Genomic DNA, 21,364 nt, shown 5'->3' with positions numbered 1-21,364 from the left:
TACATACAATGGAATACAGACAATTTGAAAAGGGAGAGACAAATAATACACATATGGAGGATTCTCGCAGACATAAGGTTGATCAAAACACTCAGACACAAAACAGCTCATATTACATGGTTCCAACTGTATAAAGTTCAAAAACAGGCAAAATTAACACACAGTAAAAAACACCAAAGATTGGTTTCTGTTGAGTGGAAGCAGTACTGACTAAGAAAGACAGCCTTTTGAGGTTGGGTGTTAGCTACGCAGGGTTTGTTTACGTAGAAGAAAAGAAAAATCACTGAACAGGCAAGATTTCACTAAGTGAAATTATACCTTGATAAAATGTTTATTTAGGTAACTTTAAAAAAAAAATGGTTTATATCTGTTAGTTTTAAAGTCCATTTGAATGTTTGTATCTCTAAATATTTAATTTTAACAGTTAATCCTTATCTTCAATTTAAAAAGATAACTTTCCATGCTCCTGGATCAGAGAAACAAATATTGTTAAAATGTCTACTACCCCAAGCAATCCACACATTTAAGGCAATCCCTATCAAAATACCAATGGCATTCTTCACAGAACTAGAACAAAAAAAATCCTAAAATTTATATGGAACCACAAAAGACGCCGAATAGCCAAAGCAATTTTGAAAAAGAAAAGTGGGGCACCTGGTTGGGTCAGCTGGCTGGGTGCCCAACTCTTATTTTTGGCTCAGGTCATGATCTCACCATTCATGAATCCAAGCCTCGAGCAGAGCTCTGCACTGATAGCACAGAGCATGCTTGGGATTCTCTCTCCCTTTCTCACTGCCATTCCCCCCCACCAAATAAATAAACTTTTTTCTAAAAGAAAAAAGCAAAGCAAAGCTGCAGGTATCACAATTTCAGACCTCAAGTTATATTACAAAGCTGTAGTAATCAAAACAGTCTGGTACTGGCACAAAATAGACACTGTGATCCAGTTATCATGCTACTGGGTATTTACCCCCCAAATGCAAAAACACTAATTCAAAGGGATATATGCACCCCTACGTTTACAGCAGCATTATTTACAATTGCCAAATTATGGAAGCAGCCCAAGTGTCCATCGATTGATGAACAGATAAAGAAGGGGTGTGTGTGTGTGTATACATAACGGAATATTCACTCATAATAAAGAATGAAATCTTGCCATTTGCAATGACCTGGATGGAAACAGGGAGTATAATGCTAAATGAAATAAGTCAGTTAGAGAAAAACAAATGCCATATGATTTCACTCATAGGTGGAATTTAGGAAATAAAACAAATGAGCAAGAGGTAAAAAGAAAAAAAAAAGAGAGAGAAAGGAACGAGCCAAGAAACAGACACTTAACTACTGAGAACAAACTGACAATTATCAGAAATAGATGAGGGGATCCATGAAATAGGTGATAGGGATTCAGAAGGGCACTTGTCCTCATGAGCATGGGGTTATGTATGGAAGTGTTAAATCACTACATCATACACTTGAAACTAATATAACACTGTATGTTAACTACACCGGAATTAAAATTAAATTAAATTTTAAGCTAATAAATAAATAAATAACCAGTAACCCACCCTCCAAAAAACTAAAAAATAAAAGGATAACTTTGAATTTCAAAAAATCCAGAGTTTCTGATCCTATCATTTCTTTCACTGAGAAAGTATGCATAGTCAAAATTAAAGTTAATATTTGGGGGGTTGTCTACATTTTCTTTTATAGTCCTAATGTGCTTGTTTAAATTTCTTATTTGCTTTCACCCTCCCTCTCTTAACTGACAATAAAAAAGAAAAGATGCTGCTTTGCCAATGGTGAATAATCTTGAACAGTTACTACTTTAAAAGTTCAATACAGGGGCGCCTGGGTGGCTCAGTAGGCTCAGGTCATGATCTCGCGGTTTGTGAGTTCGAGCCCCACGTCAGGCTGACAGCTCAGAGCCAGCCTTCTGATTCTGTGTCTCCCTCTCTCTCTGCCCCTCCCCCACTCACGCTCTGTCTCTGTCTCAGAAATAAATTAAAAAATTAAAAAAAATAAAAATTAAAAAAAAAGAAAGTTCAATATACACTGTGTGATGGAAACATAAAATACTGTAAATTTATCCAATCCTAGAAATTCATATGGCTTGAGAAGTGATTAAGAAAATCTGTAAAACTGATTTTTGTGTCATTGCATATGAATATAAATAATAAATATCCAGTTAATAAAGAAAATACATATTCAAAGAAGTTGACTTATTCACTACCACTTTAACAAACACATTATTTTATTAAATATTTGTATTCCAAGCAAGACAGCTGGCAGGTTTTTTAAGGAAAAGACAAAACTTAGGGGAGGTTTAAAGGTGGATACTAAGAAGGAAACTTTGGATAGGGCTGAAGGGGACTGCGTTCACCACTGACTTTAGTCAAATCATTTGGTACATTTATATGGGGTCCTGGGATTGCAAAAGACAAAAACACAAAGCAGGGAAGATTCTTCCTTCCTTCCTAGTAATATATTACCTGTCCTAAGACTCAGGCTCTGCAAGTAGATGAATTCTTATGCTACAATAATAAACCACATGTGATAATGCAGATAGGGAACATAATAGACGGACACAGGCAGAATCAGGTGTCCATGGATCCAGATGAAAGACGGCAGATATATAGATGGCAGCTGATCCCTCTACAGGAAGGTAGAGTTGTCATAGGCAGGAAGGACTTTAAGCCTGCCTGATTATTAAGGTATATTTCATACTGTCTTAGATAAAAAGAAGAGCCTTTTATACCCTATTTTCAAATCAAAATATTCATTAATTATATACTGGAAAGAAAAAAAATGTAAATACTTCCGATGTTTAAAATAGGCAAAACTGGTTCCATCTAAACTAGACTTTTTACTCACTTACACAAAACTCAGAATTACTGACACTGAAATATATTCCTCCCCTGGGTTACAGATGTCAAACAACTAGTTAATCAACATCTGAAACTTAAAGAAAAATAAATAACAAAATGCAACATGATGTTCTTTCTTCTCTAACTGGAAAGGCTTAAGTACATTTAAAAAAATGGGACAATAGACAAAATACAATACCTTCTAGATGTGTTTCTCCTGACTGTTAAAATAACGGGTCCTGAGAACAGAGTTCTGCAATAGCTCACAGTCCAACACTCCCTGAAAATTAAGAAAAATAAATATTACTTCAAGCGCATCGTATCTCAAAGAATTTCAGTGGTATGTTTTACGATGGAATCTTAACTACTGGCTAAAATAAATTATCTCAAAAAATAACAAAAAAATGTAAGACAAAAAATATTCTTAATTATACACGCTTTCCTTGGGCATAGTTGTTGACCATACGTGATGAGCAATCTGCATTATAAAATTTACCAAAATACACTATCTTTGTGCTACACCTATTCTAAAGGTGAGAAGTTAATGGTGATGAAGAGGAATTCTGATCAAGAATTCTGGGAGAAAAATTACTAGGATTATTTGGTTGTCAACACAGAGTTTGAAACACCTTCTTTTCTTTTTCTATACACACACACATATATATATATATATATATATATTTTTTTTTTTTTTTTTTTTTCTCTAGAGCACTGGTAAGAAAAAAATGTTGAACTGAGAATTAGAAGCCTTCTAGATACAGAACGACATCAACATGTGGGAAAGTTTATACCTTCAGGAATAACACACTGGGTGAAAAGTTTTTGAGCAGCAAGAGACATAGCCTACACTTTAATACTGTGGTGGCTGAGGGAACTTCATATTGATCAACAGGCTACTGGACAGCAAAGCCAGCTGGGGATAAACAAGGTGTGATGCAGACTCCCTGATTCCACTACAGAACTTTAACTTCCCAAAACAAAGTAGCTGCTTTTGATTATCACTTCATTCTCCAGTGCCTGTCAGTTTCCCCACAACCATACAGAGGTACCAAATTTCTTTTGAGTAATGCTTTCTCAACACCCAGCCAAAGCAGGCTCTTTGATCATTATGCTTCCAGATCACTTTCTCTGCATCATGCTTATTGTTATTCTCCCTGCGACTGTGAGCCCCTCACTCATCTCTGAATCCTCCAGCATCTAAGATGGTGCAGGGCACAGAGCTACGTGCAGTAAATATCTGCTCAACCAGTATCTCTTAGAGTCTTTACCAATTAATTAATATACCATGCTGAAGTAAAAATGATACCATAGAAGGAAAGAAGGTAATTATATGGGCCAACTACAAAGTGAAGAATACCTTTCTTTTAAGCACTTCATATGCACACAAACACACACACACACACGCACGCATGTACACACATACACACAGTTCTTCCTCAGCAAGACTCTTCTAGTATCCGTGTCAATGCTCTCCCAACCCTTACAATCATCCTGCTAGGGTGGCGGATCTCCTTTCTGCCCAGGTGAACTGGGACTCCAATCCTGCTGTCCGAGGTCCTGCACCAACTGTCATGACGACTGGACATTAACACAAATCCTCTAAGCACATACGTGAGCTGCTCCTAAGCAACACTCCATCAGCAGCAGGAAATGCCACCTACATGTATGAGTCAAAGATATCCAGAATCAACTAAGCGTAGAATGTTCCCAAAATTTTATAAGTAGACAGAAGGCATCATCTTAAAATAGAATTATAACTACTAGAAAGAAACAACAAACAAACAAACAAACAAACACCCTGAAAAGACCTCCCAGTGATTTAAAGAAGGGGAAAAAAGCATTATCATTTCCTGTTAGGACATTTCTTTTTCAGCAACTAAATAAAAACATTACCAAATCATTTTATGTAATAAAATTTAACCTTATTTTGACCTTCCTCATAAAGCAAACAAATCTCTCTATCTAATAAGGTTCCATCTGAACTATGTAAGATGATAAGCAATACCTTAATTGCATTCATTTACATGACTTTGAAACTATTCTGGGCTGAAGTCACTGACTGCAAGGTCACAGAATACAAAAAAGTAAAATGTATGCAATTTACTGAGGAATGATCCACTTAGAGTGGTAGCACCTTCTCCTTCCTCATTAGAAGATAGCAAATGTTTTAATGCAATCAACAGGTACAGAGGTCTCTTTGAAACATATCACACATATGCATGCTGATTTTATAACTATTAATATGGATATAACTATATAACTATTAATATAGATATAATATACTAAGCATATATATTTGAATAAGTTCATCATATATTATGCCTTGCTTATTAAAATCAATCTGCCGAAAAGAGGTAAAGGACAATTCTATGCCTTAATAGCATTTAAAATCAAAAGATGAAACAGGGCTATTATTTTTCCATTATCTAATAACATTTCTAACAACTAAAATTCAGGTTACAGAGCTATAACAGTTTTTAGGCCAAGAACTGCAAACATAGGATCTTAAGTATATTAAGAGTTTCTGCTTTCACTTTTTATAACCTAAACGAGCATATGTTCAACTATTTTGCTTAGAGAAGCAGACTTTACATGTCTCAAAGTCAGTAATTAACATTAGTAAAAGGAAGGAAATACAGCAGACAGAAATTGACTACTACAGATTACAAGATACAATGTGTACTCTTTGTAAACCTCAAAATACATCAAAACGCACAAAAACAAGTTAACTCAACAAAATATTTCCGTTTATTTTTATTCGAACAGACTACATAATACTGGCGCTTGAATTTACTGGAGAAAAAAGAAAGAAGCTAAAATAGGATCCAGGATACTTTAAAATGTTTATAATGAAACGTAGAGCATCAAATATTTGTTTTAGGTTTAACATAACATCACCAGAAGATTTGCTTAAGAAGATCCTGCCCCCCCAAAAAAGAAGTTTCTGTGCATTAGCTAAATCTCCCACATTTAATTTATTAATCAAGTACTTTTATACTACTCAAGCCAATCTTTCATAATTTAAAAATGACTTAGTGAAAGAGAAGCACGGTATTCACATTCTCTACCTTCACAGAAGGGCAGCACAGTTTTTCATGTAAATCTGTATTAGCCAAAAAGTTTCAACTAATGCTACTCCACCAAGAACACAACGATGAGTACATATATATTGAAGTCCTATATTCCTAAATAAACTCCAATATTATAACGTCACTTTGTCTTTTTTAAATGAGAAATAAAATATCTCAATTTCCTTCTATAAGTTAAGCCTATTCACTTTGAATAGCTTAGTGGTAAAATAAATGTATATATACATTTTTAGAAATACCAGTTACTATGATCCACATATTACTTTCAGTGACCATATCTTATTTAGATATTTAAGTTTCCTTTCTATAAGAAGCAATTCAGAGTCTAACATGATATAGATAGATAGATAGATAGATAGATATATATAATTTGTATAAACACATAACAGGTAATTCATGGTTCACATCCTTTGACAAGGATAAAAGCATAGGGGGCCAATCAGAATCTTCTAGTATTGTTTCCGTGTTCTTGGTCACCTTTTTACTTAAACTCAAATATCAGGTTGTCAATAATTTTCTGATAAAGATGATAACTTTTTGTTATTTCTAAAACACTTCCGTCTGTCCACCCAAAAGACTGAATGCCTTATGTGCCTACAGCTCCTTGATTACGATCACAATATCTAAAGTTCTATTTCATCCACATAAATTGAGGATTTTCCTTTCCATGGACATCAGAACATGTTAAGGCCAATCTTTATAGCCACAATCTAGCCTTTGTGTATCTTTAAATGGTCTACAACCTTGAACTGAAAATGAACTACATTAATGGCATCACTCCTACTGCTCTCAAAGAAAGAAAGGAGTCCGAGTCTAGGTTCAGATACACTTCATTTTAACAGCATGCATCAATCTCAGGTGTGCCCAGTAAACCCTAGCCACAAAGCAAGCATGCACACTTATGCCTTTCCATTTTCTCTTTTCTTTTCCCTTTCCTCTTCCCCAGGAGGTTAATGAACAAAATATTACACTTTTTTAAATAGATATAATGATATGGAGATAAACTATCCATCTGTCAGAAACAGAGTTACCTAAATAAAGAAACTTAACAATTCTGTATGTAAAATTAAATCCTGGACTGACAGGGTTGTTCAAATAACACTCAGAAAAGAACAACGTGACTCAAACTGTAAGGAACAGGCCAAAAACATTCCATCAAATCAAGTGTATCTAGAATAGGCCATCATCTCTACTTGAAACACTTGCTAAGAATATGTGAATTCACAGTTCCATCTAGGAAATATTTTTTCTTCCTCTCTTACCTGTTCCCCCACCCATCTTGCATTCAACTCCATAAACAGCAGTAATCCCCCATTATAAAACAGTTGACGGTTAAAACAATGAGCCAACGAAGAAAGTACAATATTCTGTAACTGACATTTACTGCATTGGCCTTGGACTTCTAATCTTTACCAGACGGGCACACAAATCAATCCATCAGCTCATAAAGGTGTGCTTTTTTAACCTCTAAAACAGATGGGATTGGCCAGAAGTGTCTGGCATGTCAAACTGCTAATCACTGCTGCCCTTTGCACAAAATAACCCACTTAAGTTGAGGCATGGTTGCACTGTAACCGACATTAGTCTGTGGGAAACCCATTTAACTGTCACACACTCCTGCCACTCCTGCTCTCCCTTAATTAAGCCTAATGCCTTATGCTTTGACCTTTTGTTCTAGCCTATTAACCCTATCTAGTACAAGTTCAATTATGTTAAACTAAAAACTTTGCTGTAAAATATGAAATGCCAAGCTCAAAAAATCATAAGGGACATCCTCTCAGCCCTTAGTTCTATGCACACTGTTACTCAATGCATGCAACAGTTAAAACCTCATTTGTGAAGTGATACTGATTCTTACGGAGTTGAGAGGAACCAAATCATCATTCTAGTCCGCCTCCCTTATTTTATAAACTGAGGCCAGAAAACATTAAATGAAGCCCATTTCACAGCTTCAGCTGAGCCACATTGAAACCTATCTAATCTCTACCTCTACTCCTTTATTCTCCATGATATCTCTGATTAATAGTTAAACCACTCAACAGTGTGTTAAGGATACTAATTGTTCACCACAAATTATTATCTTTCACCACCCTCTAGAATGCACCACACAAACTAGACTAAAGCAAAACAAACAGGCATGTGAACAGGCCTCAGAAGTAATTTCCCTACACACACAAAACTTTCTCTCCCCTCGCTAATTCTTTTTAAAAGTAACAACGGTCATCAAGAACTGCTAAATTCGGCCACAGTCACATATAAGTATGTGTGAATATGTATTGTATGAATACAGTTTTTTTTTTCTTTCCTGACGCTTCATTTAAATATTCAACAGAGCAAATGACTTAAGTTACAGAAAAAGCAATTACAACTCACAATTTATTCCCAGTGGACAAATTCACAGCTGGAGATCTCTAAAAATACCTTTTTTTTTTTTTTTTTTAACACCTGTATGTATACAGATTGCTGTTTGCATCTACCAGGATTTCAAAATATAAAAACAAAACAAAAAAAAAAAACTTTTAAATTCACCATAAAATAAAAAATATAGTCAAAACTAACATGCTGTCTTCACAGGGGTATTTTAGTTTTAACATACAGAAATGTGTGTTATTAGTCCTCTTCCATTTTCCTCACACAGCTAGAAAAATTTTTTACTACTTTCACTATAACACATGAAAACAATTTAAAGATCAATAACATATAACAAATATTGGATTACCATCTGTGAATCTTGTGAGAAAATACAAATTGGTCTCAGATTTTCAAAAGATTAAAAGTCAGATTTTACTTCTATCCTTTTTGTTGTTGACTGTCCCAAGGCCCATTTCACCCATTTTCAGTCATCAATATTGTCATTTTACAGGAAACTGACACGTTATATGCCACTAATTGGAACATACCATAATTTTTAAAAGAAAGATCATTCAGAGTTGTGCTAAAATGAATAAATCCAATGATGGAATTTACTCTATTTTAACAGGTAAGAAAACATGGTACGAGAGTTTAAAACTCAAAGTGAATTTGTTTACCCTACTTCAAAGGAAAGCATGGCTTGGCATTATCAGGACAAGTATTTACAAGGATGTATAAAATGTAAAATACGTGGCTGGATGAGTGGTCAGAGCTAGAACAAACACTTGTAGCAGACACAAAATAATTACCCACAAAATAATGATTTAGAATCTTATTCACTTTTTTTTTTTTTTTTTTTTTACCACAAAGGAAAATGCTGTTATTTTAAATGAAACATCATGCCTTACTCACAAGAGTCAGTTCATGAATATAGAAATTAAGTTTGGGTCTCTGTTGAGGAATCTAACATTGGAAAATTTATACTAATGTACAGAATTCATGCATTCTATAACACATTGACGCTAAGGAACTATGAAAAGCAAAGATGTCCAGTCAATCAGGATAAACAATTTTGAAAGCACAAAGTAGAATGTATCACATAATTAGTCAATGTGCAATTTTTTCTACCCTTTTACTTTGGACAATAGTCCATTAGCCTGCAGATCTTCTTTTGCTATAATTTATAAGCATGTGACATACACACACACACACACACACACACACACACACACACATATACATGAGAGCAATGAGAGCTGTTTTTTCTGTTTATAAAATATATCCACTCCCAAACATGGATGAAGTTTAGTAAAACTTTTCTTCACAAAGCAAGAAACCAGGTTAAAGTTACTTTAAGACCATTTGTGAAATCTCAGTGTTGTAAACATATATCGCAGATAATCTATACATTTTAGCATTTTAGCATTTAGCATTTCTGGTAGTTTAGAAATTTCTGAGCTCCATTTTAAAATGTTTCCTTTCGGGGCGCCTGGGTGGCGCAGTCGGTTAAGCATCCGACTTCAGCCAGGTCACGATCTCGCGGTCCGTGAGTTCGAGCCCCGCGTCGGGCTCTGGGCTGATGGCTCAGAGCCTGGAGCCTGTTTCCGATTCTGTGTCTCCCTCTCTCTCTGCCCCTCGCCCGTTCATGCTCTGTCTCTCTCTGTCCCAAAAATAAATAAACGTTGAAAAAAAAATTTTTTTTAAATGTTTCCTTTCTACCTGAGCATTATTAATCTAGTTGAACAGAATAGTGTTGTGACAGTCAAAAAATTCACCTCCAGAAAAGAGCTATTACTAATTTAAAAAATAATAATAACAAAGGGGGTTCATCTACTATTTAAGTCCTGTAACTTAGTAGGGTTTGAATCATCAGGTCATTCTTGATGGTCTCTAACTTTTAGATTACTGAACACCAAAATTAACTCTAGACATGAGATTTTGAAATGCCTCCGTCTTCCCAACTAGTCAAATCCAATGTGATTAAATGTGTCAAGCTCGGGTCTCTTTACCACTACCATAAGCTAAGTGTCCTTAGCTAAGGAAATGAAGCTAAGAAAACTCTCTATGCAGCTCTATAAAAAATTTCCTTCTTTAAAAAATATTTAAATGTTGCCCCCAAAGATTGTGCTAAATGTGTTTTCTGAGATATTGTAGTTTGTGTATTTTTGAAGAAACCCAGCATTACAAAACAATTGCAAGCGCCAAGTAATTATAATGTCACCAATAGGTGCACTTTTTCCTTCATAGTTAATACGCCTGGAAAGATGATGATAATTTTAAGGAAGAAACAGTATTCCTTTTAGACGCCCTAATTTAAATAAAGAAAAAAAAAACGTAGAACAGCAGCTATTATGAATTAGCTATGCACAATAATTGGCAACTGTTACATATAAATACATAAAGGCTCTATCCCTGACCCCACAAAGCCAGAGTTTACCAATAATTGGATTGGTACAGTTCAACAAATGTTTGTAACGGCCCTCTATGTGCCAGGCATCTACAACACCAACAGTACACTGATGAATGAGCTCCTATTCATGGAGCGGACGGTCCACTGAGAAACACAAACATTAAACAAGTGTGGCCATTGCAATCAGGGTACAGAGAACTGTGGGAGACAAACCTGATCTTGTTGGAGGCTTGGGGAATGCAGTGAGCACCTACACTCTCTTGCCCACTGTCCCATGAGTAAGAATATTTCTTTCCAATTTACTTCACCAAGGTCAAAATATGGTCTGTGGCCCATATAAGTGGCTCCCATTAGGTTTCTTCTCTCTTGTTCTCATTCTGCAGGGCTGGATCTAGAGGCCCTTGGTTCAGGGCACATTCTCACCACTAGTCCACACAGTGCCCTGTCATTATGTTACCTTTTCACAGGAGTATACAGTAATGGGGTCCATAACCTTTGCATTATATTCCCAGTTGAACAGACAGGCCCAACAACCTGCACTAGTAATTTTAAAATATTACTCTTCAGTAATAACTAGAGCTGACCTGTGAGTATTCTGATCCCACTAGTTAACGAAAGGTACCTGGCTCTGGTAATCTACAAATAGAAGTTTCCCTACTGATTTTTAAATAGAGCTCAAAATGTATATAACATGTAGAAACAAAGCTGCTGCATGAATAAATGCGCACCTGTACTGTAAAACTTGTTTTTAAATTCTCAGCCTAGAAAGTACGTTCCAAGTACGAGAATATCAAATGAATCACAAGACTGTTCTGAAGACCATATTTTGGTAGCAGGAGAAGAAAATATGCTCCAAAAACAAGGGGGATGTAGCTGGTCCTTTCTCGCTCCGCTTCTCAAGACTGTCTTTCTGGTCAGTGTAGACTTTACTGCTGGATCCATCACCAAACGTTATTAACGATTTCTTAACATGTGGTACCTAAGCCCTCTTTCTGTGACTGCCTTCACAAAAACTAATAAACTGAAATAAATTAAGGCTTGATTTCTTATCCTGGGTTTACCCAAGTACTGGCTGTATAAATTTTAAAATGTACTTAAATTCTCAGGGGTTCAATTTCCTCCTCTGTAAAATGCAAACAACAAAAGTTTTGGAAATATTATTTCATTTTTTTTAAGTTTTTATTTAAATTCCAGTTAGTGAACACTATAATAGTTTCAGGTGTACAATATATACAACACCCTCATTTCAGCATTAACAACGACAAAAGTGTTGGAAGATAAGCAAGTAATTTACCCCATTGTATCAATGTATACCTTGGCAAAAAAAAAAAAAAAAAAAGAGGATCAAAGGAAAAAGGTGTGTAAGTGCTAAAAGGTAGCATTTAACACTATTTGATTTACAGTTCACACCAACTACTATTCCATGTACTCTCCTATTAAGCAAGATGCCTTTATAACCCAACTCGTTTGAAATGGGGAAGACAAGATATCTGTAGGACAAATATACTTAAACCTGGAGCATCCATAGCTTTTATCACATTCCCCTCCACTCTGAAAAATCTAAGGATTCTATGAAATTACTTCAACTTATGAGAGAGCCAAGCAAAAAAAAAAAGGAAAAGAAAGGGAAGAAGAAAATATGACATTGATTCAGGTCAGTCAAGGATACTAGGATAGTAAGCATAGCGTTTTACTAACAAAATAAACAATGCATTGCTTTGAGTTTTGACTCAATAACACCAAACATCTGGATATTGGGAAAGAACCAGATGGTGAATAAAAAAAAAATTTTCTATCTTCAATCCCTGGCCTCATGTAGATTCAGTCTATTTCAGTTAAACTTCTTAAAAAGGTATGGATGGGTTAGGGAGAGAATATAAACATGTATCTGAACTCCAGAAAGATTTTTTTCCCCCCAGATTGTTTACTTACATGGCTTCTCTCTTATTTGGCCAGATACAATATATTCTCTTAATAAAACATTGTAGTAAAACATTCCTTTGCAGCTTTTATACAAACCCTTTTGTTTATCCAACATTCACTTGGCAATTCAAAATCCAAAGCACGCTAGAAAATATTATGTATATGAGCCTATTACTCATCCTTGTGTCTCCACTACAGTTTTAATTTGACTGTATCTTTTAGTGCAGAGGGAACCACTAGCACCCAGCTTGATTCTTTTGGGTTCAGAATTCCATAAATTTTAAATGAAGCAAGTAAGAAGAGGTGGAGAGGTTTATAACTACATTTCTCATGGCCTCAACAATAACAGAGCACGTCCGATGTGTACTTAAAAATATACTGTATACCAGGGGCACCTGGATGGCTCAGTGGGTTGAGCATCCAACTTCGGCTCAGGTCATGATCTCAGGGTTCATGGGTTCGAGCCCCGTGTCGGGCTCTGTGCTGACAACTCAGAGCCTGGATCCTGCTTCAGATTCCATGACTCCCTGTCTCTCTCTCTGCCCCTCCCCAACTCGTGGTCACACACGTGCGTGCTCTCTCGAAAACAAACATTAAAAAAAATTTAAAAAAAAAATACTGTATACCACAAACCTCCCTAACCCAAAAATCTCTTTCCTGACCATAGTCTACTCCCAGAATGAAGCCAAATACTCATCTATCTCTGTTTCCTCCTGATAAATTCACAAATGCATTATCAATTTCCTCTTTGTAACAAAGAGCCCAGTTTATTAGCATGGTGTAGTCTTTAAAATAAAATTATGGTAGGTGAAGATAGGGCAATGACACAAAATTCATGTCAAGAACCATTACAGTCAAGAATTTTAACTTTTCCACCAGAAAGAGCTATGGGCCTGAATTTGCTGAAAGTGCTCCTTCAAGTAGACAGACAAAATTAGCCTTGGGAACACCTGGATGAAGACCATGACAAGGTATTTTAATGAATTATATCAAGAAACATGGTTGCTTGCTCTGCCTCAAAGAACACTACAGTAATTGTGTGGAATACCTCACAAGGGTTAGCATTTGAGGAGGGAAAGGAGCTTGCAGAGATACCCTGGGTGACTACATTTCTCAGGTAAGCCCAGGGAACAGAGGGCATCAGTTCTCTTGAGAATTAACATCAACTGCTACAGAATTACCAGTTGGAAACAGGGTGCCTTCCTTATGAGACTGGTCTTTGGAAAGCCAGGCCCGGCAGACTGGGGGTGCTGCACCGAGTTCTATGGCTATTCTATGCTCTATTTGGGAGCAGGCTTTTAGAACTTTCTAAAAATCAAATAGAGACTGGCTTTCTTTTAAAAAAGATGGCATACTCTCATGAAAAAGCAAATTATTATCAATGACATTAGCTGTGTGACCTCAGGCATTTCTCACACTAGGTTTCTTTCTCTGTAAATCGAGAAAATGATACCTATATGTCACATGGAAATTGTAAAGCAGACAGCCAAGTGCCTGGAACAAAGCAGATGTCCCCAAATCCTCTTCCTTTTCCTGCTCTTTCTCTCAATAAAAAAGTAAAAGGCAAAAAAAAAAAAAAAAAAAAAAGGGCAGTGGGGCACCTAGGTGGCTCAGTCGGTTAAGCGTCCAACTTCGGCTCAGGTCATGATCTTGCGGTTCATGAATTCAAGCCCCGCGTCGGGCTCTGTGCTGACAGCTCGGAACCTGGAGCCTGTTTCAGATTCTGTGGTCTCCCTCTCTCTGAACCTCCCCCGTTCATGCTGTCTCTCTCTGTCTCAAAAATAAATAAACGTTAAAAAAAAAAATTTAAAACCTCAGGCTTGAAATCTTTACTGCTTACTGACAGCACACATCAATGTATAGAATCAGAATTTCAGAATTTAGAAATCAAATCTAACCCCCTTGTTCTAGTCTACAGAGAGATAAAAGGACATTCCCATTATCTGTATTATACACTGTTTTAGTAGCAGATCCTAAGCTAGAAAATTGGATGTGGAATAACAAAACAAATACTTTTATTTATTTATTTTTTAATGTTTATTTTTGAGAGAGGCAGAGAGTGAACGGCGGAGGGGCAGAGAGGGGGCGGGGGGGGGGAAGAGGGAGACACAGAATCCGAAGCAAGTTCCAGGCTCTGAGCTGTCAGCACAGAGCCTGACGTGGGGCTTGAACCCACAAACCATGAGATCATGACCAGAGCCAATGTCGGACACTTAACCCACTGAGCCACCCAGGTGCCCCTAAAACAAAGACTTTTTAAAAATTTGTGTTTCAAAAATCAAAGTTGAGCTTACATGACCCATTGTGCAAATATTCCCTTTATAGGAAAACAAACAAACAAAACAAAACCCTGCAACTATGATTAATTCATTTTGAGGATGTTTTTTATTTATGTCCTATTTGAGTGTTTCTTATTCTAGCCTATTTGAAAGGTGGGGTCAATTCCTATTCTAGAGTTTTTCTTGGGATTCTCCACCTTCTTCTATCCCCCTTCCTTCCCTTAATTTGTTTCTTTTCCAGTGTATACATCTACCACTCTGCTGTAGATTACTCTAAATTCATAAATGCAAGAATCAAAAAAGATAATCTAAAAAAGTGTGCATTTCAAAAACCAGCTACAATCCCTTAAACATTTCCTATCTCTCGAATCCTGGAGAGATCCCTCAAGGGAGAAGACTCTTTTTTTTTTCTATTTTGAACTTCTAATTCTCAAATTTTGATTATGTTCTGTCACATGTCAGCTCTCTTATCTACACTGTTATTAAATCAACACAACAATTATACTATTCTCATTTTAAGACTACATATAAACATAATTTCCTAACTACTGCAATGCTGAATTATCATGACTTTTTAATGCGTTAATGTATTTTTTAATGCAGTCACATGTTATACAGTATAGACAAACTCAACAAGTCAAAGCACACAACTACAAGGAGAAGCTTGTTAGCAACTATGTGACTTGAGCTTTTCTCTCATCTACCTAAAGCTAATTGCCTGACTTCTACCCAGTATTCTTACATAGCTCCTGAGGAAGGTAAAAGCAAAATAAAGCACCCCAATTAACAGAAGCTCCTAACTCCTTAATTCCTGATTTGTTCTCAATTCATTAGCAGATTACAGATTTAAAAATAAGGAGTAGCCCTATCATTTAACACGTGACTGAAAAAGGACTTTCTTAATTAGAAGTCCAAGGATAAGAGACTTCATTCCACCAAAGCTCTGAATAAATACCAACATCAGGTCAATCAGAGTTGTCCTGGTCCTCGTGGTATCTTAAGCTGATGACTCAAGTTCCCAGCAAGCTTCTAGTTTAATATTTCTTGAAACACCAGGCTTAGTCACAGAGTGACCTGGAATTTAAGGCAAATAAGGGTCTCTTTCTTCATCCTTAAAGATATTTTTGCTAAATGACACAAAGTTAAAGAGGCAAGATGGGTTTTAATTTAGAGCTTTTATTCCCTGAAGTATACCAAGTCAAAAAAATTTCCTGGGAAGAGTGAAGCATGCTAGCTTTGAATTTCAAACACAACTATTAACCCTTTCAGAGAAGCAATTCTATTTCCAAATTTCTTAACAAAATGATTTTTCCCCTCACGCTATTTATTGAAAGAGGGAGGGAGGGAAGAAGGAAGACAGGATAGATGAAGGAAGAAAGGTGGGGAGGAAGGATGGATGGATGATGGACGGACAGACCAATGGATGTCACAAGCATCCTCCTAGCTAAAGTTTGAACACATTCTGGAGTTATTCTTGAATTTTTTTCAGCTAAAAAACAAATCAGATGAATTATCCAAATCAGGTAATTATCCATAACATTATCTTCAAAAACAATCTATCCTAAAATCTGGTATAGACATTCAGAAGTATCTTAATACTACTAAGTAAACACAGTGAAGTCCTTTCTTTCATAGCTACATTTTTGAATTGCCAGTCTCCTCATAAATTCTTTAAATCTGCTTCTCATCATATTACCCCTACAGTTCTAGGCCAAATGTTATCCCTAGCATGGTTTAAGGTATTAACTTTAACAAAATCCTAATACAGTGGTAAAATGTATCATATTTCCCCTCTTTCCTGTTCTTCTCAATGTTTTATGAACTTAAATAAGATTACTTTGTTTCAGGTGTATGGATACTCTAAGACACCACAAGTTTTGTAATGCTTTATTTGTAATATTTGCAAGAGGTACAGGAATCCATTTGGATTTCAAGGTTCATAATGCAGAGTATGTACTATCACAGTGACAACAATTAGTATAACATCCTATTATCTCAATAGCTGTATTTTTAATGAAACATTAAAACTACCCTTCATACCTGTAGCAAAGGAAAAGGAAAAGTCTGTTCTAAATGACCTCTAATTTTTAGAATCCTAAATATTCAATATCTATCAGATTGAACATTAAATTTCAAGGAACAACAACAACGACAACAACAACAACGAAACAGATGGACATTTAGAGCATAGTTTGTGAAGAAACCCTACTAAGACTTCAGAGAACTCTAAGTCCCAATTTCCCCCTAATCCTAAAGGTGCTTAAAGGAAATATTATTTCTGTAGTTATCCACTTCAAGTTATCTTTATCAGAAATCCTAGGAAAGAATTCTCTAGTTCACCACCCAAACCTCAGTACTGTTTCCTGTGTTCAGTAAGACCCTTGGGAAACACAAGATCTTAAAAGAACAAAGAAAAGTGGTCTAATATGAATTCATTTTCTTCCAAACAAACTATAACTCCCGGTTCTACTCTGGTGCCCAGTTTTGGTCTTCCACCTTAAATATATATTTAAGAGACACTCAACAGCAAAGTATACAGAGGCACAAATGTGGAATTTGTCATTTTTCCCTCTCCAAACAACCACTATTTATATAATATTGCAGCTCTCATAAAAGGGAATCCATTACCATCAGCAATTCATGTCCCTGCTTCAGCATCAGATGCAAACAGGATACGGAAACAAGATCTCTCTCCTCCATTTACTTTTTGTTCATTCCAGCCTCCGGACATAATCCTCAGTTCCATTCCAATGGCCTGCTTCATCATCTGACACTCCTGATTTTTACCTTCTCAAGTCTTAGTGACCATCCTGGTATTATATTTCTGTGATTGTTGTGGTATCTAAATACTACAGAATGAGTCTGTTCATCCCCTCGCCCCCAGAGAGCAACTTAAGGAAATGCATCTTGAACAATTCAATTCCCAGATTCAAACTTATTATCCTGAAGCCCCTCCCCCTGCCATATTCTGCTGAGAATGTTTGACTTTTCAATGGTAGTCAATAATTGCTTTTCATAAAAATATTTCCTCCATTGGAAGACATGTGCACAGGGAGCTTTGTTAAAATACCAAATGCTTCTTTCCCCAGTCTTCATCCACGTTAACAGTAAATCAGTATTAAAACAAAACAAAATGCACACTGATCGTGTATTAGCCACGTGAAGGGGCATATGGAAAAAGCTCAAGAGTAAAGAACCTTTACCCCACCAGGGCCAAGACAGGAAGCTGCAAAGGAAGGCAATTTTCATGAAAGAACGCATCCAAAAATGTAGAAGCTATTTATTTTAGAAAAGGGGATGAGAGGAGACAGCAATATAGAGAGAGGTGTACACACCACTGACAGATAAACTAGAATTCTTCTTCTCTATTAACCTACGCTTTAAAAACTAACTGCATCAGGCAATCTAAAGTTTGAAAAACAAAACTGTACCCATCACAATTTAAACTCAACAATTCTTTCTAGGTGAAAATTAGACGTTTTGAACTTATTTCTGGCAGAATTATCTTTCAACCTGATACACAAAACTCTTACCGCTTTTCCAAAACAACACTTAAAATACGAGCTTTTAAGTTTCCTACAATCTTCAAGTTTTAAAATTAAAAACCTAATCCCTTTAACATCATGTATGATATCCTAAGCCACTCTGATTTAAAATTACCTTCTATATCACTGCCTTCCAGTATTGGTTTGCAAAGAAATCTGTACAATTAATAATAACCTTCTTCTCTCTCATCTTTCTAGAGAGCCAAGAATGACATATCTTCTTATCTTCTTACTTGTTCCATTAGATTGACATATTTTGCCTCATCTGTCACCTTCCATAAAACTCTGCTTTCAGATATGAGTTAATTCATTTTTAGTTGTCCTCAATGTTCTAAAATAGTGATGTTTGACAGAATTAATACAGTGCTCTAGTTCTCTCTGTGCAACCGGTACTTAATTAAAGATCTTGGAGGCCATCTTTCTCTCAGGTTGTACCATTTAAAGAAGGAACGTTACTTCCTCCAGACAATGTGATAAGCCGCATGGCACTAAAGCTGCCATCCCCAGGTCTCCCATTTAACGGATCGCTTTACTATGTATAAACTACCAGCCAGACAGATTACCACTTTATTTCACATTGATTTACTTTTCACCTCTCGGAACCCTAAGTCTACTACAGCCTATGTTCTCTCTTACTTTTTGAATTTCCAGAATTCCTGGAGTTGTAACACTCCCTTATACTTTTATCATTGCTTTTGTTTGATGTGGGACCTCAAAAAGTCCTAATGACATTTCATCTATAAGATTTCTTGAACCTCTGGTAACAGTGAAGACAGTCTTTAAGCAATCACAGAGCTACCTTGGAGCGCAAACTGAAAAATTCCCAGTTTTAAATTCTTTTGAATCCATATCTTTTGGAGAACAGCCACTCAACTTGATATGTCATAATTTTCAATGCTAAAGGTAGCATGGATAATTGAAATTGGCACTTGCTATTTATTACACAAATATTATTCTCTTGGATGGCCTTTTGAAAGCTAGCGCTTCTTAATCATTTTTTGGCCATACTGGAACCACAAGAGACGTGTCAATTTAAGCAAACTTCAGGAGCAATAAACTAACAAACAGACTCTAGGTGGTGGTATAGGTTATTTTTTATCATGATGTTTTGCTCTTAAAACTGCAAGAGTCAGAAGAGCCCTTAGCTTCTTAGCCTCTTTTACAGACACTTCTTTGCTGCAAACTTACAGTATTTGGGGATGTTTAAATTAGTAAAACCCAAGTTCTACAGAGTTTTGGAGATAAACGCAAAAAGTAGTTCTAAGTCAAGTCTTCCCACAGGCATTAAACCTGGTTTTCAACTGCTTCAAAAGCACTGTAGAGACCTCACTGGAGTAAAACTAACAATAAGCAGTCCTCTTTTTTTCTTTTCTTTTTTTTTTTTTTTTCCAAAATATACATTTAACTCACCCTCTTAGGGCACCTGCAGGGGTAAGTGTGGAAAGAGGTGTTTCCCCACCAGAGTGAGTGAAACAGACTAGAGTGACAATCCCCCAGCCTGCATAGTAGCTGTTCCCAGGGACTGATTCTTCTTTGTCTCTAGGAACTAACTCCAGACAGGGAAAAGTTGTTACTGGTTAGGAAGGCACTACTCTGAACCAACCAAACCCAATCGACACTACCACCAAAGCACTGGGCAAAACCCAAGCAACTTATTTCTAAGTTGAAAAACATTTCAACATACTCCAGGCAGCAACCCACACTCAAGTGCCAGGCAGTTGAAGCACTATTTGTTTTAAAAGTCCACTTATTTCAGTGTCTCTTCAACAAAGGTGACAAAGTGGTGGTTAAACATCTGGAAGATGCACCCACTTGCTAAACATATGATCCACTAATAAGCAGGTTCAAGGCAATTCATAACTTTAAAGAATGAATTACCAAAGCCCTCTGCTCCACGAATGCCCCCACCCCCACCAAAACGTAAAGGGTATTCATGTATATTACACGACAACCATATTTACTTTGGACACCTATAGACAGGCTTTCTTCCTCTAAAGACAGTTTTTCACCCCCCGCACCATCTCGCAATTTAATCATTTACTTTACCGGAGACAAACTCCAACTTAGTTCCACCGTCTGAGCAAAAAGTCTTTGTAGCTAGAAACGTCTTAATTTTTTTCCAAAATAAAATGCCTTATTAAAAAAAATATTTAACGCAAAAGCGCTTATCCTTCTGTTTTTCTTCCACTATCTTCAGAAACCAATTAAGTCACTAACGAGATAGAAGGTAGAACCGCCTGTAATGCTTCAGAGATCAACATGTGTTACAGACTCCCAGCTTGTTCGCCTCTGAGACACACAGTTGATTCCTTTGTTCCTTCACACTGAACACCAACTCTTGGTTAAAATTTGGAAACTACTTTGGAAAGGATGGGAGGGATCGTAGAATATTTCCAGGGAAACCGTTCATAAAACAACAAGATTCACTAGTAGTAAGGAGGACACTGCTGCACAAGAGGAGAGAAAGGCAGCCTCCCAGGACCTCCACTGGGCTCACCCCAAATGTGAGCCCGGTTTCTGGCTCATCAGGGGGTCAAGTGATGGTTGAGGCCTCGGGTGCAAAGAGCCTCGCTCTCGGGAGGGGGAAGGACAAGAACCGACCGGCCAGGCCTGGGGGTCTGGTGGGGGCCGGGAGAGCTGTCCCTTTTTTCCTGTTTGCTTGTCCAGACCCTGAATCCCGCGAGCCCTGAGCAGGGAGGCACCGGGCGAGAGACGGGTAGCAGCACCCGGCGCCGCCCAGGTCGCCCCGGGCAGCAGGACCGAGGGCTGCGCGGCGAGAAGCCCCCGGGACTCCGGGCCGAGGGGGCAGTGGAGCGGGGCACGACCCGGGCCCGGCCACCCGTGCCGGGCGCGCCTCGGGGAGCACACGGAGGCCGCCCCTCGGCCCAGGACAGCCACAGAG

At 37.1% G+C, this 21,364-nt stretch overlaps 1 protein-coding gene across 1 annotated transcript in view; it reads right to left on the bottom strand.

Annotated features, from left to right (window-relative positions):
- NRIP1 (nuclear receptor interacting protein 1) overlaps window positions 1-21,364 on the bottom strand; it is a 101,693-nt gene that overhangs the window by 78,954 nt on the left and 1,375 nt on the right. Inside the window, exon 2 of the mRNA XM_040484161.1 lies at window positions 3,064-3,144. The gene's annotated coding sequence lies outside the window, so the exon portion shown is untranslated. The remainder of the gene's footprint in view (window positions 1-3,063; window positions 3,145-21,364) is intronic.

Source organism: Herpailurus yagouaroundi, unplaced genomic scaffold, assembly GCF_014898765.1.
Source record: "Herpailurus yagouaroundi ecotype Mexico unplaced genomic scaffold, PumYag 162, whole genome shotgun sequence".
Taxonomy (NCBI): Eukaryota; Metazoa; Chordata; class Mammalia; order Carnivora; family Felidae; genus Herpailurus; species Herpailurus yagouaroundi.
Note: the sequence above shows the minus strand (reverse complement) of the source record. Positions and strands in the feature narration are given on the sequence as shown.